Source organism: Coturnix japonica, chromosome 1 (genome assembly GCF_001577835.2).
Source record: "Coturnix japonica isolate 7356 chromosome 1, Coturnix japonica 2.1, whole genome shotgun sequence".
Taxonomy (NCBI): Eukaryota; Metazoa; Chordata; class Aves; order Galliformes; family Phasianidae; genus Coturnix; species Coturnix japonica.
Genome location: NC_029516.1, coordinates 91984439 through 91999026, shown reverse-complemented (window position 1 = coordinate 91999026; position 14588 = coordinate 91984439). Strand labels below are relative to the sequence as shown.

The window sequence follows — 14588 nt, the reverse complement described above, 5'->3', positions numbered from 1 at the left end:
TTTTTTTTTTTTTTTTTTTCCCCAGAGAGTATCAATATAAAATAGGCCAAGTTGATATGTTTTCCTATATATATATATATATATATATATATAGGAATATATAATTATATATAATAAATATATATATATATTTTAAATACTGCTCATTTGAAGACTATAGAAAAGCCTTCACTGATCACTTACAGAAATTATGTAATAATACTAGTAGTTTTCCCGAAACAACATAGTAGATAACCACCAAGACTTCAGATTTGTAAAGTGTTGTCAACATAACTGAGAGGGGAGCAGTGTGTTGTATGGGCATATTGCCTAGTAACATTTAAAGTTTTGTAGAACACAAGCTTTTATTAAAAAGGAGGCAGGGGGGAAAACTATAACTTTTCTGTAGGCAGAAGCTTGCTTCAAAAAATGAACTGCCATCAGCAAATCTGTAGACTGGATGAAACAGTAGCTTGAAAAAGTATGAAATGCTACCTTTAGCTAAGAGGATATTAATTCCGAAACGTAGTTTTTGAAAGTTTAGGTGTAAAACATATTTTTCTTCACTATATGCTATTTTATTAGAAAAAAAATGAACATACTGGAATGAAACAGAGACTTGCATTTCTTTCTAATGTGACCTCTAGAAAGAATGTAATTCACTACTACGAAAATCTCTGTAAGAATGCTTCACTTTCCTGTAGAAGGATTATTAAAAATCACATTTTTTTTTTAGGATAAATTTTCACAAATATTCAATGCTAAGTGCTGAGCTGTGTTCAGTGATATTCACCATTATTTTATATTCACTTCCACAAATGAATGTAAATTCATTCAGGTGAATTCAGTCCCTGAAGTATCAGTGAGATGCAAAAATCTCTTAAGTCTCCTTGCAGGTTCATGTGAGTATTGATGCAGAAATAGTTTGCATGGATACTTTGATCCTTCTTGATAGCCATTTAGGAAGAAGAAACAATTGACTCATATATCAGAATGCTCAAATGAAATGAAATTCATAAATGGATTCAGGGTGCTATCTCTGATGACCAGCTTGCAACTTCCAGACCCAGTTCTGCAACCAGGGTGATTGTGTGGGCTAATAAAACTACAAAGTCCCTCTGATTTCAGTGAATTATTTTGGCACTCTCTCTAATGGGTATGTTATCAACTGTTGCTAATGAGTTCCTGTGCTGAGGTCTATGAGATGAAATAGTCAACTTTACTGAAGTTGTCTCAGGACTGACTCCTTTTAGGAGAAGTACATTTGTGCAGACTGTAGTTATGAATGCCCCAATTATGCAGTGGTTGAAATGACCTCTTGAATTCATCAATTTCCACTTTGGCATTAAAGACAATGTGTTTTGAAGAAAAAAAAATGGGGTACTGCTAGATGGTTCTGCAATAAATATTGAAAAGGTTTCCTGCTTAAACTAGTAATAGGCAAGAGAAACACCGCTGGCTTAACTTTTCTCATAAATAATTCAAAAGTGTATGCTTCTCTTGCTGGTTGTAGTAGTTTCTTGAGGCGTATGGTTCATTCTCTGCATGCTAGGCTTAGTCAGGAGTAAGTCTTTCCTTCAGAAAATATCCCTTCCAGGAAGTGTGCAGAATTAAATTATCACCATTGCTTCAGAGTTTAGAAAAAAAGTTGCATAATCCGATAAAGGTAGACCTCAAAAGCAATTGCTGTGATGTTTTGCAAGACAGAGCTTTTCATCCTTAGATGAATATTAAAAGGGAATGTGGAGTCTTACTTCTGTTAGTTTGTGCTTTTAAAATAAAACTACTGGGTCTAATTCTATTATATGTTCTACTGTTGTTATGTCTGTATTGTGGTATTAAATTCAGTCAGGTATCTCCAGCATAAGACACAGGAACATAGCAATAGCATTTTTTCTCATTTTGACTCCTTTTTTTTTTTTTTTTTTTTTTTTTAAATCTTACTGTCACACTTAGAATCATAGAGCCGTTTGAGTTGGAAGAGATCCTTAAAGGTCATCTAGTCTGACTCCCCTGCAATGAACAAGGACAGCTACATTATATTAAGTTGCTCAGAACCCTGTTCAGCCTGATCTTGAATGTCTCCAGGGCTGAGTTGTCCATCACATCACTGAATGATCTGTTTTGGTGCTTCATTACCTTTACTGTAAAATCCCTTTTTCTTGTATCCACTCTAAATCTCCATTCTTTTGACCGAAAGAATTTGAGTTTCCCTTTGTCCTATCACAGTAGGCCCTTCTAAAGAGTCTGTTTCCTCCTTTCTTACTGCTCCTCTCAGGTCTCCCTGGAGCCTTCCCTCCTCCAGGCTAAACAGCCCCATCTCTCTCAGTCTGTCCTCATAAGGAGAGGTGTTCCATCCCCTAGGCCATTTTTGTGGCGTTACTCAGGGTGAGCTCTGACAGGCCCATGGCTTATATACTGAGGACTCCGCATCTGGACACAGTACTCTGGGTGAAGTCTCACCAGCTCAGAGTATAGGGGCAGGATCATCTCCTTTGATCTGCTAGCCACAGTTCTGTTAGCTCAGGATATGGTTGGCTTTCTGTGCTGTGAGACACATTGTTGGCTCATGTCCAGCTTGCCATCCACCTCATGAGGTTCTCTTGGGCCTGCTGCTTGAGTCTGTTGAGTATCTCTGTATGGCATCTTCTCGCCCAGGAGTGTTGACTGCACCACACAGCTTGGTGTCATCTGCAAATTTGCTGAGAGTGCACTCAGTTTCACAGTGAATGTTGATAAATGTATTAAAAAGCACTGGTCCCAGTACTGACCCCTGAGGGACTTCTCTCATCACTGATATCCATCTGGACATCAAGCCATTGACCACTACTCCCTGGGTTTGATCTCGCAACCAACTCCTCATCCACTGAACAAGCCACATGTGAAATCTTTCCAGTTTGGAAAGAAAAATGGGGGACTGTGTCAAAACCCCTTCTGGAGTCCAGACTGTAGACATCAGTGGCTGTTCCCTTGACTTGGTGAACATTTGTGGTGAATGTTACAAAACCAATAACAATTGCTTGAGGACACAAAAATACTTTTGTTCAGTATTGAATGTTTGTAATACTAAGGACAAATTGATATGTGAGGGACAGAAGTTCCCTCCATTTGCAGAAAGCTTTATTCTGTATATTCTTGTATGTGCAGCATCTTTAATTATCTTAACGAAAATGAATATCAAGGCATTTCAGCTGAAGGTTAAGCACTACTGAGTGTTGTTGATCAGTAGGGTCTAGCATGGAGCCTGGTTGCAGTTTGCAATAAAAAAGAGCAACAGCATTTAACGGCAGAAATAATAGCTCCGAAGATTTTGGAGAAAAGTGTCTTAGCATACGGTCCTTTTTCTTCTTTTGAGATTATGATGGCAAGAGCAAAGGTGTTATTGCTGCTTATTCTTAGAATCCAAATACATATCTGGCTTTTTGGCTTTTTATGAACAGTTGTCTGGGTATTAAGTTGAGATAAGCTAGCAATTTTAACAGCAAAGCCTATGTATTATTTAAATGAAAACTGCCACTGCATCATGAGTTTCTTTCAGTGCTTCACTTGAGTGGCAAATGTATTTATCTTTTACTGACACTATAAAATGCTTTCCAACACAAAGCTGCAAATACCGCAAGGGAACTATCTCCTTTCTTGTAACAATGCATTTATTATTTTTGCTTTAGCTGTCACAGTGTATTAGAAGGAGGGTTTATTATAAGGGGCCTCATATTTAGAAAAATTATGTTCACTTATATATATTATGAGAATTATAACATTTGTTTATTATTGCTAGTAAAAGCAAATGATCTGTTCAGCTGCATTTAATCAACTAAAATTAGTTCATTTGCCAATACACTCTGCTGAGATTTTACTTTCAACAGATTACAGAGGGTTTTATGCTGTATTTTCTTCTGTTTCCAAAAGAATATAGGTGGACTCTCTCACAATAAATTCTGATGAAAAGCCCATCTCTGCCTTGCAGGCTTCCGGTATTGATTAGAATTATATTTATGAAGATTCACATGATGTCTGTATGACATATATGTATGTTGAAGAGATATATATGTGTTTGATGGGTGAAAATCATATTAGGAAAGTTGCCTATGAAGCAGTTGCTTCTTTCAGCAATAACCTTCTTTCCCTCAAAAGTAGCAGAATTAAGGACATTCTGAGATTTACCTGAGCATGATGTACTATGAACATAAAGAATGTTACATTTGAAATAGGCTGTAGGGAATGACTCCTAGAATAGTGAAAAGTTATTTTCCTAGCAGCTTTGGGAATGATCTGATAAAATACTAGACTTCTGCAGTTCACCCATATTTTCATACATTTGCACTCATTCATATGCACATGAGTCTCTAAAAACATAATAAAGTCACAGTTTATATTAAAAAATGTACTTTTCATTCATTTTCTGTCCTTTCACTGGTTCATAGTCTTGATCTGACTTTTTTTCAAGCTCATCATCCAGATATTTTAACTATCCTGACTATTGTTTAGACTACTGGATGACAAGTTGTCATGGGTTACCTAGGCTTACCTGTGCCCGTGACAGGGGCCACCACCCCAGAAATGAAGGGAAAGAGGGGAATGGACAAAAACAGTGACAGCAATCTAAGAAGGAAACTTATTTTACTAAATATGATATTGGAATACAAGATAACACAATATAGTACAATATAATTGACGCTAATAAATCAAACAAAAGAGAGAGAAAGAGAGAGAGAGAAAGAGAGAGAGAAAATCCCCAAAACCCAGGAGGTCTACTGTTTACTCTAGGCGATAGGGCTGATGCGCAGAGACAACAGAGCTGGCACGCAGAGAGCGAGAGAAGAAGAGAACGTTCCAGCCTTGGAGCGAGATTATATATGTCCTCCTCCGGTGATTCATCTCTGGCCGCGATGTCCTCTGGGATATGTAGTTCTCCTCCGAGAGCTGAGTACTCAGGACGCTGCCTTTCCATGGAACTGGAGCATGAACCTTCCACACTTCCACATACCCTTAATTACACTTCCACATACCCTCAATTACACTTTCACATACCCTCTATTACACTTCCACATACCCTCAATTACACTTTCTTATACCATTAGAACAGTTTGTCCCATTCAAACACCTTTAATACCATATAACTTTCCCTTAGCAATCCGTATCGTTCAGTTATAAACATAAACTTACTTTCTCTTTAACCCTTTTTCCTTTGTACATGATTCCACCATTTATACCCTCAATTAATGATTCATACTGCACATGATGTTATGATGTAGAATATTGACAGCTACAGCACCAAAGCCATGACAGAAGTGGTATTTGAATCTGATTCTAGGTCAAAACCTGATGTTGCTTAGAATGCTGTTTAATCAGTCTTTAGCTCAATTGCTCTGAAGGACTAAATGAAATATCAGTTTTATGCACTCTCTTTATAACATTACTGCAGACCTCACAATGATCCTCTGAATTGTGTTGTTGGAAATGTCCTTTACAGGTAACTCTCTCTAAACCCATAGGTAGCCTAAAATGAACAATATTTTCTAAGACAGTATTTGAAGAGACTGCAGCAAATATACTAGTGGAAGATTCAGTTGAGGATTTCTCTTGGTTTGTTTTCAGGCATTGTGAATTTCTTTCTCTTCTTTCAAGGCAAACAAAATTAGGCTACCAAAGGGAGTAAAAATTTTTCATGTATTAAAAACATGCTCAGTTTCTAAAGCTCAGTCCCATTTATACCTGATATGCTTATTCACAACTCAGTTTTATTATTTTTTATATATAATCCCTGAAACAAGAAATACCTAACAGAGAACTAAGCCATAAATTTATACAAATCAGTGTTGTCATGAAGCTTTCCTGCTTGTGTCTCTATTTATGGTGCATTAAAGCTGAGTCACAAGAATATCAAGGGTTTATGAAGCTTCTTTCATAAACCAGAATATATAAAGTTTTATTGCTCTTTAGGCACAGATTATTAATGCTGTAATGACATTAAAGAGTATTAAATGCAAATTTGCAAAGCTCCAAAGAGCTTTATTAGGATAAGCAACATTTTTATTGAGTCACTGTTTTAATGAAAATCTGGCAAAGTAAATCTAAGCGAAGGCCACCACAGATGTTCTGCTATGCTCCATCAAGGAGTAAGCTGCTGAGTGCTTGGGGGGAGAGGAGAAAGCTTGAGTGCACCCAGCCTTTATGGACATTTACACCACTTGATTTATAGCTTGTGATGCATATAAAGTACAAGGGAGCATTCAGTAGTGAAATAGGAAAAGATCAGAAACTGTATAATACTGTAATGAACATGCCAGTTAAAACCATTGAAAGAGATTCTAATCTACCAAGTGCTTTATCTGAGTATGGTGAATTTCTAGGGTGAGGCAAGAAATGACAGCCTTGATTCTGTAGGTAAAACACAAGTGACATTCTATCACTGTGAGGTTTTCTTCCTTCCAAAAATCTCTACTTGTAAATTAATTCTGCTTATGCTGACCATAGTATGATAGCAATATGATTATATCATTCAATAAAAACTTCAGGCTTGTACAAGTGAACTTGTACCTACTTTTATGACTTTTGCTCAGATGATAGTCTATAACTATCTCACAATTGATGGCATCTTTGAAGTATAATATCCTATTTTGAGTGTGTGACAGAAGCTATTTAGAATCACTTCAGAAGGCTAGATATAACATGATATCTTTTCTGTGTAATTACTAAAATATATAATGTGCAGAAAATCTTGAATTAATTTTCAAGGACAGAGGTTGTATATTTCAGGAAACTTTTCCTAACTCTGTCATACAGCACAAGTACTTTTACATGGTCTAGATTTCCATAGGAAATTTCTGGAATTACTCAATCCTGTTTTATAATAAGCAGGAAGGAGTGAAACAGAAGATCACAGGAGACATTTCTAATTCTGTTGCGACTATGTGTACATATATAGCCCACACATATTTGTAAACACTTTGTATTATGTTTTCTTAATGTGTCCAGGAAATAAGCTTTTTTCTAAAATTTGAGAGCAGAGCCACAGTACTCGGGCCATCACGTTTTTGTACGTAGGCAAAGAGTGCTTGTCTATCTTAATGATGTTGAGAAACTCAGGTGAAGTTGCTTGAGATCAAATTTGGCAGCTGACTCTGGAATCTCAAAGTCCACTAACAAAATACTTTTGTAGCATAAGAAGAGTTCTCTTGTGGCTGTCCAAATATGGGAAAACAAACAAACCCAAAACAATCTCTAGACCACTCCTGAGAAAGTAGAGTATCATCATATCTCTAACATCTTTTTATCAGGGGATTAGCTCAGTGCTTGAATGATTGTTTCTAATCAGAGAGTTGATCAAAGACTGTGTTTAATGTCATTCTTTTTTTGAGAAGAGACTTGAAGCTAACCAATCCATGTTACAGACTAGGATGTAAAAGAAAGAATCAGGCCATTTCTTCAGTCTATTACCTCACTGTGATCAAAACAATTCTAGAAGGAACACTAGATTAGAAGCCATTTAGATCTGTGATTCAAAGTAATCAAACTGGCTTTGCTAAGCAGTATCTTTAGAATAGAGTAAACCATCTAACCAGTCAAATAAAGATCCCATACTGAGAGTCAGGTATAATTTGATTGATGATAACAGTTAGAATTATCTAATAGATCTACAGATTCTAAATGCAACATATAACTAATATCAGGAAATATCTATAGCATTTCAACCATTCCTGTTAATTTTAGCTGTGGAATAATCATGCTGTTCCCATTATCTATATTTACACCGCACTGTATCAAAGGTTCTTCTGTTTAGGGAAAAATTATGCTGTTGACCTTTAAAAAGTTTTCATATTCCTTAGAGTCCAGCAAAACTTGATGGGTTATGCACTGCTCTCTCAGATTCAGGATGTAAGGCTCTTGCTTTGCAAAACATTTTTCCCATATGAGTTTTTAATATAGTACTTAAATGTATGCCCTCCTGTTATGTCTTAGAAAGTAGAAATAGTGCAGCTTTTCCAGTCTTTAAAAGTTTGAATTTTAACTCAGTAATCCCTCCGAGTTAGAAAACACCTCAACTGGATCTGTTTTCAGACTCTCACTGTGAGAAAGACATGGAGGCCCTGCAGTGTGTCCAGAGAAGGGCAACAGAGCTATGAAGGGTTCCATAAGGCACAAACCTTATGGGGAGTGGCTGAGGAAACTCTGATTCTTCAGACAGGAGAAGATTAGGGTCAGGGGAGACCTTACTGCTCTCTACTACAACCTGAATGGAGGTTGTGGTGAGATGGGAGTCGGCTTCTTCTCCTAGGTAGCAGGGACAGGACAAGAGGTAAGGACCTTAAGTTGTGCCAGGAGAGGTACAGGTTGGGTCTTAGGAACAATGTCTTGTCAGCAAGAGTAGTGAGGCGGTGGCACAGGCTGCCAAGGGAGGTGGTGGAGTCATTGTCCCTGGAGGTGTTCAGGAAGGGTATGGATGTGGCATGGAGGGATGTGGGTAGTGGATGTGGTGGAAGTGGGCTAATGGTTATGCAAGATGATATTGGAGGTCTTATCCAACCTTAATGATTCTATATTGTTATGAATGCGAGTGTGTCTCAAATTCACATACATATTGCCACAAGAACAGCCTTTGCAGAACACAAACCTGCAAATTCTTGTTTGACATTAAGGCTTTCTTAACTCAGTCCTGGGTCTTGAAAAAACATGAACTGCTTTATACACTTCAATAACAGTTTTATATATCTTGATAATTTATGTAAATGAAAAATTGTCTTGGGAACCAGATGCCTATCAAAGCACAGATGCCTTTATGAGAATCTGGGACCCAAATATTTATGAAATGATCAGAATCTTGTCAAAAAGAGACATGACAAATCAGAAGAGGAGAGGAAAAAAAATCCATGCCACAAAAGAACTGATAACATTTATCTTTACACAAGCTGAATTATGGCTGAGAAAATTGTCATTAATGCTTGCTAGAAGAATTCAGTGTTAGTACAAAAGGTAATTGAGAACCTTAACTATTTTAGGATCCATTGTAGTATTCTCTGGTGTATTCTTGCTCTATTTCAAAAAGTGATGGACTCAAATCTGGTTGCCACAAAGCACATTCACAATGACTAACTTCAGATATATAATTAAGATGTTTGCATTATGAAACTGAGCTGTCTGTATGGAGAATACGTAAAATCAATTGGTAATACAGAGTGTTGTCAGAATGCCTAAAATCTTGAGAGTTTTAACTCTCTCTTTACTCTGTAGGCAACATTAGTCCCAAATACTTCAAGTAGATTTTCCAGACTGTGTATGACAATTTTTCTGTTCCAATATTCAAAATTGTGTACGTTACCAGAAAGCAAACAAACAAACCCCCACCCCTAATAAATAAATAAATAATTTTCCGAGAATTAGAAGTATTTTTTAAAAATTACTTTTTGTTTTTTCAGTTGAAGGTACATATCTTTCAAAAATAAACTGTTTTTCTTCCTTTGTTTACCTTCAACAGCACCACTACTCCTATTTTAATTACAATTGGTAATCTGTCAAAGTAATCCTCCTGTATGGATGAAGTGCTGCTAGGGAAGGAAGAGATCATTATTTAGACCCCAAATGCATTAGCACACATCACACTTGTACAGTGCATCAACTCTGCCCATGAAATAACAGTCAACAAAATCTAACGGAGCTGCACAGTTGAATGTTTGTGTTCAGTGTTTTTTTGCATTTCATGTAAGAAGTGATAAGTTGCGTAATGTCACAGGGTAAAGATGGATGCTTTTAAAGGGCACCACAGGCCAAAAGATAGCAGCAGTTAGAGAGAAAATGTGCTGGGAACCATGGTTTTATTTTTAAAAATAATACTTATGTTTTAACACATAAGTATTGCATGTTAACTAAGTGTTTACAATGACTGGGAAGACAAGTTGGTACTAAGCTTAGCCAGTCAGATTTTCTCTGTCTTTCATTCCTTCCCTAAACAGCTTAATGTACCCTTAAACTATCATTGCTTTACTGGCTCTTAACATCTGCAAATTCTTATATTTCTATCTTCTACATCATAGTTTAAGGAAAAGCAACAAACAATTGAGAAAATAGCAGTGGGTTGCATTATGAGTCAGTGTTACACAACTACTTCCTCTAAATGAGCTGAAATTATCAGAGGTCTGGGAAGGTAGAGGTCTAGTTGCAAGAGTACGATGTATGTAAACACTTTAAAACAAGCAACATAAAATAATAGGTTTCAAAATTTATTTCTGAAATACAAGTCACCTGACCAGCTACACATGTGAACTAGATAGCCTAAAATTTTATCCAAGAGGCAGCTGCCTTGACAAAATATGAATTGTAAGAGAGCAGGCTGAAGCACTCTGAAGATGTCTAGCTCTCCAGGTGATCATTTCTAAGGTCCAGATAGAAAACCAGGGCAAATAATTAATTTTGATTATTGACAGTTGCTTAATAGCTTATTTACCCCTTGAAAGTCTGTGTCAGTTTCTAATAATTTCTAATATTTGCCAGACCTCACAGTAAAGTCAACATGAATGTATTACATACACAATTCTACTTTAAATGTAATATGTAAGGAAATAATTGCATTCAGATGGAGATATGTGACATCTATGCTTACTAAAGGCTTTTAATTTCATCTACTACCAGATAACTTTTTTGTCTGTTTCACTCAATTGCAAATCTGTCAGGATGTTTACAGAATTGTGTCAGCTGGACTAGTCCTTTCACAAACATTGCCCTCACACTTCCATTCTCTGAAGTAGATACTCATCAAGGGCAAGGTCCTTGTTATTTTGTCATTTTCTGGGATTTTAAAAAGTTTTCCTGGAGGACAGTTGATTTGCTGATTACTCTTGAACACAGAATCATCAAGGTTAGAAAAGATCTCAGATCATCTAGTCCAGCTGTAAATCTGCCACCAACATTGCCTGCTACTCATGTCCTTACATACCACATGTACATGTTTCTTGAACCCCTCCAGGGATGGTGACCATGTTCCTGCTTAGCCTTTTCCAGTACCTCATGACTCTTTCTGAGAAATTGTTCCTAATATCCAACCTGAATCTTCCCTGATGCCCCTTAAAGCAGTTACCTCTCATCATCTCACTAGTTACGCAGGAAAAAGGTGCTGACCCTCATCTCAGTACAACCTCCTTTCAGGTAGCTGTAGAGAGCAATAAGGTCTTCCTTGAGCCTTCTCTTCTCCAGACTGAACAATCCCAGCTCATTATGCCACTCATCATAAGACCTGTGCTCCAGACCCCTCATCAGCTTTGTTGCCCTTCTTGGACATATTCCAGGGCATCAATGTCTTCCTCATAGTGAGGGGCCCAAGGCTGAACCCAGTATTCAAGGTATGACCTTAGTGCAGTGCTTGATGCATTACAGGGAGGGGCTGACCTTCCTGGCCACCTGAGCATGGTCAATTCATGGCTGTGAGGCATCTTATGTCAAGTAATTTGGCCAAGTAACATAAAAACTCCAACCCACTCATAAAAGATGAATATTTAACACTGGTTTTGTTACTTGACAATAAAAAATTGTTCACGTCCTTAAATGAAATTCTACTTCTGCCTGTAAAATGATACGGTAGAGTTTGAGCTTAATATGCTTACCCTTTACAATGTCCATATTGAAAACATATTTTTTATGGTGTGAGTAAGCAATGGAGTCAATTTTTGTTTCATATAGATATGGTAGAATAAAAGTTCTCAAACTCATAGTGATAGTGTCATACAGCTACTGGTTTTGGAGTAGACTGACATTCTGGTTTGGTTGAACTGGGTACATTTTTGCCTTTTGATGAATTCAAACTGCTTCCTATATAGGGTTTAGGAAAATGTTTATTACTGGGTAATCCAATCAGGATTTTACAAGTACCAAAGCCATAGATATTTTTTATTAGTTGACACTAGGAATGTTAAACTGGGGGAAACATAATCTATTGTATGTTGTGTTTGTGAAGATACTTAAAATGGGCTGATAGGACCATTAATTTTTAGAATACTGCATGGCATGAATATTGGTGGCCTTGAGCAAGTTTAAAATCATTGCAGAAGGCTTCCAGCAGATGAATGCTCTGTAAAGTTCTATCTGAACATAAGGAAAAGCTTATTTACTCTGAAGGTGACAGCGCACTGAAACAGGCTGCCCAAAGAGGCTGTGAAGTCTCCTTTTGTAGAGATATTCAAGACCTGACTAGATGCTGTCATGGTTTTGTAATTTTGTAATTTTGCTACCAGTATTCCTCATCATAACATCATGTAAAGCATGGATGATTTTGCCAAATGTGCAGTTCACAGAAGAGGACTACGTATCCCAGAGGACTTCACAGAGGATGGCTCCCTGACCATGACATTTCCTGACCGGGAATCGAACCCGGGCCGCGGCGGTGAGAGCGCCGAATCCTAACCACTAGACCACCAGGGATATGCAGTCTTCTTCTGTGAACTGCACATTCGGCAAAATCATCCATGCTTTACATGATGTTATGATGTGGAATACTGATAGCAAAATTACAAAATTACAAAACCATGACAGATGCCTACCTGTGCAACCTGATGTAGGGAACTGGCTTTAGCAATGGGGTTGGACTGGATGATCTCTTGACGTCCCTCCCAACTCCTACAGTTCTATAATTCTGTGGTTCTTTGAAAATATTTATTTTTTGCTTTCCAATGAACTTCTGCTTTGTAGATACTGGCTAAAATGAATCATTTGTGAAAATGCAATGAAAGTTTATAACAAGAAATAATAATGAAACAAATTGGGACAAAGTTGTTAGGAGAAGCAAAATTTAGTACTGCAACTACATAAACATACAATATAGTCATACAGATTCTTCTTTTCCTTATATTATTGCACATTAACTGTGAAAGAGGTAGACTCAACATAATTTTGTAGTGGTGGAAACTACAGAAGAATCTAGACTAACAAGCAATATTAAAGAGTAGCATAACCTAATTATCCTTCCAACCTCCTGAAATTAATAATTTAGATTGTGACTGCCCCTGAATATTTTTTTTTTATTCTGTAATTGTAGAGCATCTGTAATGAAGAGGTGATTGTACATAAATAAGGCTTAGGAAAACGACTAATAATTATTGAGTCAATCTCTATGATTCACATCCCTGAAATGAAACAAAAATATATATTAATGTCCTGTGATTATGAAATATACCTTTTTCAAGAAAAATTTACAAGACAACACCAAATTTTATTTTGATAGGATACTTTGCGAGTCTTTTTTATGCATAGTTCCTTACATATTTACTTTATTATATATAATCCTAAATGTTCAGTCTCATGTTCTCATGCAACTTAGTTTATAATGACAGATCTTACTGCATATGAAAGTGATTTTAAATGATACAGCTAGTACTGGAACAATAACAGATGTGAAACTCTGAGATGTAGTTAAAGTAAGTTTCCCAGTCTTCAAAAAAATAACTAAATGAAAAAAAATTATTATGATAAATTTGAATTTCACAGTTCAGTAAGTATTTAATCAAGTCATTAAGTTTAGGCATGCTGCGTACTTAGTCCATAAGTACCTTGGTGGCTAGGAACTGTACAGCTCTGCAAACCATCAGCTGCTGACTTCCCTCATATTAATCTTCATTCCTGATTCACTTCCTGCTTTTAGCTGATATTGTTAACAAGAATGAACATTAATGCTTCCACTAATGGCAATCAGTGAAGCTCTGAGAGACCATAACTTTACACCATTCAAAGTGGATCAAATTTGCAAGGAAGAGCGATGTCTATATGAGTAGGGCTGATTGTAAAGCTGTACCTGCCCTGATAAAAACCAAGGCATGTTTTTAAAAATGGTTACTAAGAGTCATTTTCTATTTGTTCTGCACTGCTCATCAGAGTTTTTCTCATGAAATGATTTTAAATTTGAATAAAGTATTTTATCACGATATTATATAATACAATGATATTATAATGCTACACTCTGCTATGCTGAGTAGTATATATTGAAAAGATTTAGTGGAAGTTTTTGTGGAATCGGGATTTACACATGAGATCACCTTTTTTATCTAATTGAAATCACCCTTGTAATCTAACTGAAATTGTATTTTTTAACAGAGGAAGTAATATTTAATACTTCTTGAGAATTATATAAAATAGAATGTTTTACATAGATCAAATAAATTACTTTAAAATCTATTAAATATGTTAGAGTAAAAGTGCTAAATTATCAAAATGCTACTACTCTCTTGCATAATTGAAATCATCCATTGCACAGTGTCCACTTCTGCTATTCTATTTGCTCATAAAATGCACAAGATTAGGACCAGACAGAATTTTCCATGTGAGTCATGATGCATGCAATAGAGAGTACATCTGAGGATGCAGAATTGTCAGATTTCTGTGCAAAATAAACCCATGGATAGCTAGGAAAACAAATTAATCACTCTTTTTTTCTGTAGCAAAAATGAGTGGGGCTGTAAGACTGAATTTTTCAAAAACTGAGTCAAATTTTCTTCTATGACAATCACATTATGATTCAGAACTGTATCAAGTTTCATCGGAAATTCTCATTAGATAGTTTTCCTGCTACACTTACCAGAATAAAATTTTTTGTTCCAGAGACTTATGATAATAATAGCTCGAAGCCTTCA

The 14588-nt window shown here is 36.4% G+C and overlaps 1 non-coding gene across 1 annotated transcript; it reads right to left on the bottom strand.

The window, feature by feature from the left end:
- Positions 1-12315: 12315 nt before the first annotated feature.
- Positions 12316-12387, bottom strand: TRNAE-CUC. The gene has a single exon. It is a non-coding gene; the product is annotated as a tRNA-Glu (tRNA).
- Between the last annotated feature and the right edge of the window lie 2201 nt (positions 12388-14588).